This window comes from Myotis yumanensis, unplaced genomic scaffold, assembly GCF_028538775.1.
Source record: "Myotis yumanensis isolate MYYU_CA2020_CCGP unplaced genomic scaffold, mMyoYum1.0.hap1 SCAF_1, whole genome shotgun sequence".
Lineage (NCBI taxonomy): Eukaryota > Metazoa > Chordata > Mammalia > Chiroptera > Vespertilionidae > Myotis > Myotis yumanensis.
Window position 1 is genome coordinate 32,909,334 of NW_027223752.1, and position 14,025 is coordinate 32,923,358.

Genomic DNA, 14,025 nt, shown 5'->3' on the forward strand with positions numbered 1-14,025 from the left:
TCAAGGGTATGTACCTGGGTTGCAAGTTCGATCCCCAGCCCTGGATGGGGTGTGTGCAGGAGGCAACCAATCAATGTGTCCCTCTCACATCGATGTTTCTCTCTCTCTCCCACTCTCCTTCTCCCTTCCAGTCTCTCTAAAAAGCAATGGAAAAATATCCTCAGCTGAGGATTAATAATAACAAAAATCCCTGTTTTCAGTGGGTTAGTGTTAGCAAAAAGCAAAGCAAGCTGATTACCTAGTGAATAATTTGTGGTAGAGATGACTTATAAGACTTAATTATCTGAGGGAGTAATTGAGTTTCATAGGCAAAAACAAAACAAAACTAAACCTCTACTTAAGCTTCACTTCTTGTACAAAAACTAACTCCAAATGCATCAGATTTAAATCCTATTCTATATAATCAAGGCTAATATGCAAATTGTATCCTCAACCGGGAGTTTGACTGGGAGTTCAACCAGGGGGCGGGGCCGGCTAGCCAACTGCTTGCAGCCCCTCCCCCTGGCCAGCCCCACTTTCAATTGGCTCCCCTCAACCTGATTGGGGGCGGGGCTGGTCGGCCAACCTCCCGCATCCCCTCCTGCCGGCTGGCCCAGCCCAATTGGCCCCGATCAGAGCAGACCGGCTGGACACCACCTGAATTCGTGCACTGGGCCTTGAGTATAATAAAAGTGTAATTTGCTAAGTGTCTGACCGATTGGTCAACCGTTTGATCGACCACTAGACCAGTTGCTATGACACACACTGACCACCAGGGGGCACATGCTCCAACTGGTAGGTTAGCTTGCTGCTAGGGTCTGGCTGATCAGGACTGGGCCAGAGGGTCAGACATGCCCTGGAGCCCTCCCTTCGTCCCTCCCTGGCCAGATGGCCCTGATCAGCCCCCATCGCCGGCCAGGCCAAGGGACCCCCCACCTGTGCATGAATTCGTGCACTGTGCCTCTAGTTTAAACATAAAACTTTTAGGAAAAATAAAGTTATTATTTTAGTTCATAAAAGAAAAACTTGAAAAATTGGACACTTCATCAAATTAAAAACTTTTGCTTTCCAGAAACCCTGTTGGAAGGATGAAAAGCCAATCTTAAGAATGAGGAAATATTGTAAGTCACATATCTGGCAAAAGATGCATATCTAGGATATATATAAAGAACTCTGAAAATGAAACAGTTAAAAAGAAAGCAAACAATCCAATTAGAAAATGGGCAAAAGACAGACATTTTACTGAAGAAGATATATGGATGGCAAATAAACTCATGAAAAGAATGTTTGACATTGCTAGCCATTGGGGAAATACAAATTTAGCTTCCATTGATAAATAGCTACACATCTGTTAGAACAGCTAAAATTAAAAAAACCAACAATACCAAATGCTGACAAGGATGTGGGGAAACTAGATCTCACACATTGCTGGTATGATAAATGGTATAACCAGTCTGGAAAATGTTTTGGCAGTTTCTTAAAAAACAAAATAGGAGATTTCTGGTTTCCAGTTCAACATTATAGGAACCTTGGAAATCATAACTCCAATCCTAACAGAGAAAAAAAGCTGAAAAACAAAATCCATGACTATTCTTTAGTCCATGAAATAACAGGTCACAAGACAAAAAAAACCCACAAACCCCACTCTGAACACTTGAGGCAAATACAGAAAATCACACTTTACTGGAGGGGAAACCACCACTGGGAATAATTTAAAGGGTAATTAACTCATTACTAGGGGACCAGGCTGGGGGTACACTTTTGTGAGTTTTACTTCCTGGAACCCACCAGCTTCTCACAGTGACTATCAGAGAAAAGTGTCCTTGTGTTTTCAGCTGGAAGGGGAAAGTAGTCATTCAGAAATATGCCCACTCCCCGAATTCTGTTCTCTTGAACAAAAGCCTGGCCTCAAAGGAAACTGTTTCGCTAGAGCCAAATCACACTGGGTTTTACCAGAACCTAACCAAATGGGGTAAGGGGAATACCCAACTCCAGCCCCCTCTAGCCTTCCTGTTTCACCTAAATGGGAGTGGGGACTGAGAAGCAGTTGTGAAAGTCCATCTCAGGGGCCCATGATCACTAAAAGAGTGGGACCTAATCGTAAGACCATAGAATGTTCCCCTCTCCACATTAGTGCTATGTCATTCAAGTCCAGCGGGTATCATGTCCAACTCAACAACAAAAACTACAAGGCATACTAAAAGAAGAAGCACTGTTTGAAACAAAGCAAGCATTAGAATCATTCATAGATGTCAGGGATGTTGGAATTATCAGACTGAGAATTTAAAATCACTGATGAATAGAGCTTAGAGCTCTAATGGAAAAAGTATGCAATATGCAGCAACAGTTGGGAAATGTAAGCAGAGAGATGGAAGTTTTGAGAATAAAAAGGAAATCCTAGAAATTAAAAACGCTATCAGAAATGAATAATGCCTTTGATGGGGTCATCAATAGAGCAGATATGACTGAAGAAAGAAAAGAAGGAAGAAAAGGAAGGAAGGAAGGGAGAAAAAAGGGAGGGGAAGGGAGCAATAAATATTTAATTTCAGTCAAAGCAGTCTTCAGAACAAGGAAACTGTCAGGGATAAAGAAGGATAAAGAAGTCAATTCTCCACGGGAGGAATATTTAATGTACTTGTACCTAATGACACAAGAGCACAATACTTGAAGCAATAAAATCAAAAGTTTTTTTTTTAAAAAAAACAAAACTGATAAAATTGGCAAGCCTTTAGTTTTACCAAAACAAAAAGACTCCTTATTAAAATCAGGAATGAAAGAGGGACATTACTAGCAACCTTAGAGAAATAAAGAACTATGAGGGAATGCTCTGAACAATTATATGCCAATAAATTAGATAATTTTGATTATATAAATTTCTGAAAAGACACAAACTACCAAAACTGACTTAAGAAGGAATATAAGCCCTGCCGGCATGGCTTAGTGATTGAGATCGACCTATGAACCAGAAGTTCACCATTTGATTCCGGTCTCCGGTTAGGGTACATGCCGGGTTGCTGGCTCGATCCCCAGTGGGGGGCATGCAGGAGGCAACTGATCAATGATTCTCATCCTTGATGTTTCTATCTCTCCCTCTCCCTTCCTCTCTAAAATAAAAAAAATATTAAAAATAAGGAATATAAATCTGAATAGACCTATAACAAATAGAGAATTGAATTAGTATTTTAAAAATACCCATAAGAGCTGACTAGCGTGGCTCAGGGTTTGAGCATCAACCTATGAAACAGGAGGTCACTGTTTGATTCCCAGTCTCGGGTCAGGGCACATACCCAGGTTACGGGTTTGATCTCTAGCAGGGGTCATGCAGGAGGCAGCCAGTCAATGCTTCTCTCTCAGCATTGATGTTTCTTGCTCTCCCTCTCCCTTCCTCTTTGAAATAAAATATTTTAGAAAAAAAATACCCACAAGAAAAGCCCAGACCCGGATGGCTTGGTTGGCGAATTCTACCAAATATTCAAAGGAAGAATTAGTACTAATTTTTCACAAACTTTCCCCCCAAAATAGAAGAGAATGGAACACTTCCCAGCTCATTCTATGAGGCTAGTATTATTCTAATACAAAAACATCACAAGGTAAAGACATCACAGAGTTACTGAGCAATATCCTCTTTTTTAAAATATTTTTTTCAGTTTATTTTACTTAATTAATTACTTTTAATTGATTTCAGAGAGGAAGGGAGAGGGAGAGAGAGATAGAAACATCAATGATGATAGAGAATCATTGATTGGTTGCCTCTTACACACCCACACTGGGGATTGAGCCCGTAATCCAGGCATGTGCCCTTGGCCGGAATCAAACCCGGGACCCTTCAATCCGCAGGCCGACACTCTATCCACTGAGCCAAACCAGCTAGGGTGACCACTATCCTTTAATCATGTAAATACAAAAATGCTCAACAAAATACTTGCAAATCAAATCCAGTAACTTATAGAAAGGATTATACAGCATGATCAAGTGAGACTTATTTCAGGAATGCAAGATTGGTTTAATATTTTAAAAGTATGTAATACACTCTATCAATAGACTTAAGGACCAAACGACAACAACAAAAAAACCCACATGATCATATCCAGATGCAGAAAAATATCACAAAATTTGACATCTCTTCATGATAAAAACAATAAACCAGTAGAAAGAAACATCTTCAACCTGATTAAAGGCATGTACAACAACAATAACAAAAAAACTTAGCTCACAGCTACTTCATAGGCAAAAAGAAATGAGTGCTCTCCTCTAAGAATACAGAGTAAGACAAGAATGTCTGCTCTCATCAAGAATGTCTGCTATTCAACGTTGAACTGGAGGTTGTAGCCAGGTCAATTAGGAGGGGGAAAAGGAAATAAGCATCTAGACTGGAAACAAGTAAAATGGCCTCTATTTGTAGATGCCATGATCCTGTACGTGTAGAACATTGTAAGGAATCCACTAAAAACTATTATAACTAATAAATGAGTTCAGCACTTATAGGTGTATTCACTTACAAGGGTGGCAATAGGATTTGATAAGACTCAACCTCAAGGGCAGAGAATGTTTCTTTTAATTACCCTGCCCAATCTTTTCTCTCTTTTCTTTCTCACAAAAATGCTTTCTGAGCTGACCTGTTGTGGAAGGTCTTTCCAAGCTCCTGGTGAGAAATTAATATGTTGATTTAATACCTTTTGTCTTTGAGAATCCATAGGAGCATTTCAGTTTAAAATGCAGTTGATCGGTAGTGTTATCATTGTTTTTGACTTCCCCACCCTAAAGAAAATTCAGCTTCCTGACACAAAGTATTAATAATCAATGTAAAATTTACTGAAGGTTCCATAAAGAAGACACGGTTTACACTGCACACCATATAATGAATAACTTAGGAAATCCTCTTACTAAATGTTTCCTACAAAGTTCGTCATGGGCACCCCATCCTCCTCTCACTTGGCCATTTTCCTATGTAGGGCCCAGCCTTGATGGATCCTGATTTTTCTGTTTCTGCATCTTCTCTTGCTCTTAACCAATATACTCCCAATGCATGCTTTTCTCCCCCTAACTCATTACTTTCATATGCACAGCAAGTCAGCTTTCCCCAGCTCCTGCAAAGCTCGGCGCCTCTCTCCAGATCCTCTGCACACAAGTTCCTTTCCATCACAGCAACCATAGTGAGGAACATTACATTGTGTGAATTAAATATGCATATATTTAGTGTATATGTATGCATTATCTTGGGGAAATTATTTAGCTGCTTCCTGCCTCGGTTTCCTCATGTGGAAAACGGGAATGATAATAATAGTAGAGTTAATGTGATTTAGTATGGAAGGCTCTTAGAATAATAACTGGCATAGAGAAAGCACTCAGTAACTGGCATAGCTATCATTATTAAATAGAAAAGGATTATCAGTGACAACAAAAGTTCTTATCAAAACATCACATCTAAAATAGTACTTTAATAATATTGCCCAGCCATTTATTTATTAAATTGATAGCAATTAATCCCGTGTGGAAAGATGTCTCTAAGTGTTCTCATATATCCCTTCTGCAAACAGCAAAGTGCAGTGGGAAACCATGCAAACTAACAGCTCTGTCTGTTTGTCAGATTGCAAACTGTGTAATTTTACATAAATTACATAACCCGCTTGAGTTTCAGTCACCTCATCTGTGAATTGGAATTTTGTAGTTGTCTGTGTCAATTAGGCAAAGAAAAGATAGGTGATAAAATGGTAACTATTATTATTGACTAGTAGATGGAAAATAATCGGTTTACAGATGGTAAATATTCTGTCTTAAGTCATTGCTTCAAATAATTCAGTGAAACAGTTTTCTCTGGTTGGTTTTCTGCCTTTTGACCCTTAAATAATGTTTAACCTGCTGGAAGCATTACACAATGATAGAATTAAAGTGAACAAAGGTTTCTGAGATGGGATTTCTGATTTCCTCTAGATCATGAATGGAGACTAGACTTTGAGGACTGAAAGGTTAAAAGACATAACTTTGGTCTGTGATGCTCCCATTAGAAATTATCTTGGTGAGAAAGCCTTGGAGTCACTGCTTGACACCACCAGAGGGCGAGCTAAGGCCATACAACACTGAGTTTGGGACCTAGAGGAGATCTTAGGGACTGTCCCAGATTTATGTCAGACCACAGATCCCAAGGAGGGAATGGATTTCATAGGAAGGCCATCTTGTCTTGTGACACTGTGCTGTGTGTGTGTGTGTGTGCGCGCGCTCTTCCTGGAACATGCAATAGGTAGAAAACCAGCATTTCCACCTTTTGCCTTCCAACACATCTGGCTCCACTCCCAAATCCCAAGCCCCATTTCTTCCTCTCCTCTGTTCATGAGAAATGAGAACTTGGGAAAGAGAGGGATCAGTTCTGAACTGCTTGTAGCTGGTGAAATAATCTTGAAATAACTCATTAAAATTTTTAGTACCTAGATGGACCTATATTTCATTTCATATCCCAATCTATATCCAGAGAGACCAAAGTCCTGAAACCACTTATTCTTTTTTTTACCTGTTACGACAAATGTTCCCCACAAACCCTCAAAGAAGTTGGTTTAATTTCACATTGCCATCCCCAGACCACCTACCACCTCTATGTACAGGTCTCTCCCAAAGCCCAGAGCTGCTGCAGTAGGCAGACAGTGAGGCAGGGGGAGGGACAGGAAGAGGAGCACCAGCATGGAAGGGCTCTTCTCTTTTGGAGATGAGATTCCTAGCACTTGACGAGTCAGTTAAAGGAGAGAGAGTCTGAAGGTTCACAGGGAGGATTTTGCTGCCTGCTCCCAATATCTGTGAGCAGAGCAGACTTGGCTGCTCCAGCTCAGTCTGTGATCCCTGGAGTGAGGAGTTATATTACCATGGCTGAGCCAAGTTATAATTATATTGTGTTTTTCTGGGAATGGGAATTAACCCAAGCTTAACTCCTATTTCTGTAAAATGAAAAAAGATAAATTAAAGGGTTAGATATCCTGATTCACCATGATTTGCACCGATTTTTGTGCTGGAAATGGGCTCACGTAAGCTCTCTTTGATTTCATCAACTAACAAATATTAGATTTAAATTCAGGTTTCAGCCTCTTTACTCAAATCAGTTTTATGGTATGCTAAAATGCACAAAACCACACCTGGACACTAGGGATTAGGTTCCTGATAGGCACAAGGGTTACAGTAGGGAAATAAGTCCTTTGAAGGAAGAATACTGGGAACATTTATACTCTGAGGCTAGTCAGAACACTCAGGGGATGGTGTCTCCTCTGGGATGGAGTTTGTAGTGGAAAGGGCATAGTAGCAGGAATCAGGTCTGTTATATTACAAAAGGCCTGAAATTCCTTGCTAAGAAAATCAGAATGAATATTGTATGCAAAAGCAGGAGATTCCCATCATCATTTATATATTTTAGGTAACTTTCAACCTTGCCTAAGGTAAGACTTGAAAATTACATCATCATTTATATCTTTTAGGTAACTTTAAACCATGCCTAAGATAAGACTTGAAAATTACAATGGTTTCTTTCCTTTTTTTCTTTCTTTCCATATTTGACCCCATAGTCCTGTAGACATGTGTGTTATTGGAGATTAGGAATTTCTCCTGTGGAGACCACTTAAGGACTACAGTGGGGCCTTGACTTACGAGTGTTCCGACTAACGAGTTTTTCGAGATATGAGCGTCTCTCAGCCGATTTTTTGCTTTGAGTTGCGAGCTAAAATTCGGGTTACGAGCCAGCTTCAGATACCCCACTGCTAGTTGGCGCAGCGAACGTCACAGTGAACGCCACATCAGCCCAGCATCACGTGTCTCACTCGTTCACTTTTAAGATTTGACATACGAGTAATTTGAGTTACGAGCTCTGTCACGGAACGAATTAAACTCGTAAGTCAAGGCCCCACTGTACTTTAATAGATGGAAAGATGGTAAGAAAATAAACTAGATATGTTTCAGTGGCAAAAGAGAGGCAGACAAATGGAAAGATTTCAGGGATACCAGGGGAAATGTTACTCTATCACCTGCACTCTATACTATTGTTATCTCAAATAATACTTGATAGGTGAGGCTTTCTCTGACTCACCCTGGCCAACCACCCATGTGGTTTCCTAAGCTACTGCTGTACTTTAGGCACACATTCATTTATGTGCCCATCAGATTGCCGGCTTCTTTAGGGCGGGGATCATATATCTTTTCATCTCTGTCTTTCGAAAGCCTTCTAATAATCTGCAAGAAGATGTGTTGGATGGTTGTTGAATGAGTGGTAAATACATATTCATAAATGACTAAAGATTAAAGACTAATTGGCAGCAAAAGCACTAGCATTAACGATTCAATGATATCAAGACAGTAGGCTGTTTGTTACCAATCAACCGAACCTTTCGTAGCACTTAAAAATGAAAATAAAAATTAAGCTTGTAAACTCCCCATCCCACAAATAGCCAGAGGCTGGAGTGCTAGCTTTACAATAACTTTTTTTCCTTAGCTGGTTTTATTGAGTGGCTAACAGGGAGTGTTTTAAGAAAACGGTAGTCAAGAACTGCAACACGGAAAGTACTGGTTTCTCTATAAGTTTGATGGTAAAGGCGATTAGGAATTCAAATCTCGAAATTCCAACTACACGCCGGCAGGCCGGAACCAAACCGTTCGTGCTGCCATTTCCGGGCGGATGCCTGAGTATGTTACAATGGAGCCATAGCTCGCGTCCGGCGGAGTTCCCTCCGGAGAGGACCGCGAGCTGAGAGGCTGAGTCTTGGTCCTCGAAGGAGCTTGAGCCGCAGATATTGGGGCACCCGCGCGGGGCCTGTTGGGCAGGTTGTCCTAGTGGGTCGGAGAGTGCGCCTGGCGCAAGAACAAGAGTCTTGGCTACGGTGTCCTGCTGCCGGTGACGGAGCTGGGAGAGGTGAGAGCCAGCGGCTGAGGAAGCGGCGTGCGGGGACTCCGGAAGGGGCGGGCTCCGTGGGTGGGGCCGGATTGCGTGGAATCCAAGGCGGGAGGCTGAGCCCTGGGAACACACCGGGCCCCACTGCGTGGTGGAGGGATGGGGAGTTTTCAGGCGCCCCCCCTGAGGCCGAGAGACTGGAGGAGGTAACAACATACACCAGAGCCGAGTTTTAACCCGGGTGTGGTGATTACCAAGTCTGCATTTTCCAGTTCCTACAGCGTGCAGCGTCTCAGGGTCGCTGGGGCCCAGCGCGGTTACTTAATAATTGTACAATTTGGGGCATCTCCGTGGACCAGTTTCCTAGTTTGTGAAATGGGCTGAATTCGCATTTCACGCAGTTGTAAGGATAGTTACAGGGTTTAGCGAACTGGTAGAGACTGCTTAGCGGGAGAGACTCCGCAGTGGTAGCTGTGTTCTCCTTTTTGCTTCTGTAGCTCTGTGCTTACCCTGAGCACAGTGCCGCTCCCAGGAAGTTGGATGGTGACCTTCATGTGTTCGTGTCCGATCTTCCCTAAGCGCCCCGAGAATGGGCACTGTTCCCATTGCTCAGGGAGCACATGTGGACACGGGGGTAACCGTGGAAGGATTAGGCCTTGAAGTCAGTCAGACCGAGTTGAAATCCAGACAACTCGCTTTATTTGCTGTGTGATTTGGGGCAAGTTGTTTGCTTTTGCAGTCCTTACAACAGCATAATTTGGATAAAGGTTTGAAACAGGAGGTAGGCCTTTCAGTCAGAATGGAGTCCAATTATACCAACGGGGCCAAGGACATGGTCACTTCATTTTCAACATAAAGTAGTCTGTTTGGGGGAAGGGTTGTAAGCCTTATCTTTGATGGCCTGTCAAATATACTAATCGGCTTATGAGCACAGTGGAGTCAGGCAGACAAAAGTATTGGATTCAATGCTCTTACCCCAACAAAAGTTCACCCACTTGGAGGATGCCTTATAGGCAGCAGCCCCATTGTGGAGCCGCTCTCGGCACCCTCCCCTTTGGCCATGACCCGCGGGCCATGCCATCTGGTATCGGGCTGCTGGGATGTCCTTCTGCTCCACCGGCCTCTCCTCCGTCTGGGCTCGGGTAGTAACCGCCGCCACCACAGTCGCCGTGCAAGAGTAAAGCCAGCAGGCCGGTGGCACACGCGAGTGCACACTCCCGTACACTCCCCCTCGCACCTCTCAAAGGTTAGCCCCGTCCTGTCCTGTCGAATCCAGCCAATCCAGGAGCCCTGCTACCCCACCTCCAGCCAATACGCTCGCCCACCGGCCTCCCCCCCACCGCCCCCCACAACTGCCTTCCCAACCACCCTGGGGGCTCTCAGTCTTTTGAGCTGAACCTTGCAACCCAGTGAAGGCAGGGAGGGCCACCTGACACACCAGGAAACTAAAGTCCGAGGCTGAGTGTGAGCGCAGCTCCGCTCTGTTCCCTCCCATGGAGCCTGTCCTATCCCTCTGCGCCAAGTGCTCAGGTCCTGTCCCTCCCTGACGTCAAGGGCCTATTCTGCCTCCCCGCCGCCACCTGCTGTCCTCCGCCTGCCTGCAGCGCCCCGGCCGCCAGCAGCACCCTGGCTCCACTCCCGCTTCCCACCTCTGCCGCCTTGGCTTCGTTCCTGTCTCCACCGCCTCTACTTTGCTCCCTCTGCAGCACTTGGCTTCCTTCTACATTGTCTTCAGTCTTGGCTCCCAGCTGGCATATGCAAATCAACCGCCATCTTGGTTAGGTTAATTTGCATATAGTCACTCTGATTGGCTGGTGGGCATAGTGAAGGTATGGTCAATTAGCATCTTTGTCTTTTATTAGTGTAGTTGTTTCATAATTACTATAACATCTTCAAGGTGGATTATTTCTTCTGATAAATATTAGTAATTTTTATGGAATAACATATAGAAGAGTGTCTTACAGTACCAGGTATACACTAATAGTTTTCTCCTTTTCTGTTAACATTCTCCCCTCACCCCCAATAATGAATTTGCTGCTTGAGCTTCTTCTCTACCCATTCCCTAAGTTTCCCTGAATGGTATCATCAATGACCTACCACTTTCTAAATTTAGTACTTTCTCATTTTTATCCACTCTGACTGTTCTATTGTATATGTTACCAGTGCTGACTTCCTGCTTTTTAAAAACCCTGTTGTCTTACATAAATTTGCTGTGCTTTTATTTTTTTGCTAACTTGACGCTCATTCTCATTTTTCTTTTTTTTGGGGGGGGGGGCGCAGAGGGAGGGAGGTCTGTCCATTAATCTGTATTTTTTAGATGAAAAGTCAAAGGACCAAGATTTGCCCAAGACAGTAATTAAGGTATATGAGCAAGGATAGACAAATAGATATGATTAAAAATAATAGAGATTCCAGGATATAAAAGACCCACATATGTCAATACCTGATTTATGAGAAAAAAATTAAGGCATTATAAAGTACTATGTAAAGGAAGATCTTTTAAATACCTAGTGTTGAGATAAAATATTCACATGGCAAAAAATAGAATCTTTGCTTCTATCCCACACCACATAAAATCAATATTCCATTAGTTATATGTCACTTGTAAAAAGTTACAAAATCTCTCTATATAAAACCCTAATATGCAAATAGAATGGCGGAACAACTGAACAATCAGTCGCTATGACTTGCGCTGACCACTAGAGGGTGCGCTGGGAACATGGTGGACGTTGGCTGTGTTGGGATGGTGGAGCAGGTGAGCAGGGGCGCCAGACCAGGGCAGGGTGCCGGTTGCTGTCATTAGGGCAAGCCTCTGGTGGTTACTGAAAATTCTTTGCTCTTGCCCGCCGTGGTCCCGCCAGGCGCTCGCACCCACTGCTGGCACCTGGCGTCAGCCCAGATTGATTGCTCGGCGTGGTCAGTGGGTGTGAGCGGTGGCTGCCGGCCCTGATCACCCCTCAGGGCTTCTCCACCTCCCCCTGTTCCTGAGGGGCGATTGGGGCCAGCAGTCGCCACTCACACCCACTGCCAGCGCCAGCCCTGCTTGTATCCACTGCTGGCGCTAGCCTCAATCTCTCCATGCAATCAGTGGGTGCGAGTGGGGCCGGCGACCTCAGTGCATGGGAGCAGCCATGGCGGGAGCTGGGCTTCTGGCAGACAGAGGACTGGAGGCTGTGGCAGGAGGGGCTGGGCAGGGGTGTGGAGGATGGGCCGAAACCCATACCTGTGCCCACTGCAGCCTCGCGGCCCACAGTTCCTTTTAAGGTGCATGAATTCATGCACTGGGCCTGTAGTTTTTAAATAATAGTAGATAATTTATTCACTACAGAAACATAATTTTTAGATGTTTCTGCATTGAATAAATCATAAAACAAAATCATTGTAAAAGAAAATATTGGTAAGTGTACACCTAAAATTAAGAACTGATGCTTACCAAAAGATAACATAAAGAAAGAGAAAAGACAAACTTTATATTGGGAGAAGATATTTGCCACATATGCAATCAATAAAGGGCTTGTGTCCATCAAGTAAAATGAACTTATAAATCAATAAGTAAAAGGACAAAGTTTCACAAAGGGGGATATCCAAATGGCCAAAACAAATGTGAAAACAGTTCAGCCTCATTAATCAGAGAAAGAAATGCAAATTAAAACCACATTGAGATACCACTACACAGCTGACAGAATGGCTAAAATTTAAAAAGGAGAAAAAGCAGGAATAAGCAAGGATGTGGAACAACTAGAACTTTCACACACTGCTAATGGAATATAAATTGGTACCATTAATCTGGAAACTGAAATATGAGCCTATGTATCAAGATACATAATAAGATTGTTCATAGCTGCATAATAATAATTCATAGCATTAAAAAACCAAAATCAACCAACTATCCATTATCAGCAGAATGCAAAAAATAAATTTATATAATGGAATACTCTACAACAATGAAAATAAAAGAACTATGGCTATATGAAATAACATAGATGAATTTCACAAGTGTAATAGGGAGTGAAAAAGTCAAATATGAAAGAATATATGGTTTACAGTTCCATTTATAGAAATATCAAAAATAAACTATGTTTAGGGATTCATGATAAAATTATGAAGAAAAATAGCAATTACTATATATGTCACAATCATGTTTATCTTTTGGGAGAGGTAGGAGATAGGCATTCATGAAGGGTTATATGGGAATTGAACTAGGTCAGGCCAAATCTGGCCTTCTGTTTTTGTCAATAAAATCCCTTATTGAAACACATCCACATCCTTTTCTTTACTATTGTCTGTCACTGCTTTGGCTACAACAGAATTAAGCAGTAGTGACACAGTTCATATATCTGCAAAGCCTAAAACATTTACATCTGGCCCTTTACAGAAAAAGTGTGCCAACCTTTGCTCTGGGTGATGGTTACATGAGTGTGCTTTGTAATCATTCATTGAGCCTTACAGTTTTGACATACACTTCTTTGTTTGTATTTTATATATCACAATATTTTAAGAATTAAAAAGCAGTGGAATGCAGTAAGTGTTCTAATGCAAACATTTTCAAATCACTATGGAAGCACAACAAAGGCTCAGCAGGCTTTAAGTGTAAAAGAATGAGGAGGTCTGGCCCAGGTTGCTCAATGGTTGAGCATTGACCTATGAACAGGAAGTCATGGTTTGATTCCCTGTCAGGGCTTGATCCTCAGTAGGGGGTGTGCAGGAAGATCAATGAGTCAATCTCATAATTGATGTTTCTATCTCTCTTTCTTCCTCTCAATTAAAAAAAGAAATTGTGTTTCTTTGAAAAAAAAAAAAAGTATGAGAAGGAGTCCCAGAGGAAGTGATTGTGAAGCTGTGTCTGGAAACATGAACAGGATTGTCCCAGATGCCCGAAATAGGGAAGGACATTAGCAGCACAGGTATCAGCATGTATGCCAGCCGGAGGTGTGAGAGAAGAGAGCATGTTTTGGAGAACAGATATGGTTCAGTAAGGTGGCACGGGAAGAATGCTAGGAAATGAGGCTGATGAGGCAGCTGGGACCTTGACAACAAGTGACAGGGTATATCATGTTTACAGGTTTAAAGCTGACTTTGTGGAGGTAGTGAGGATTAAAAGGCATCAAGCAGAGATGCAAGCAGAAAAACTCAAGCTTGCATTTTATTAAGATGATTTTGACAACAGTATAGACTAGAGGATGGGTAGG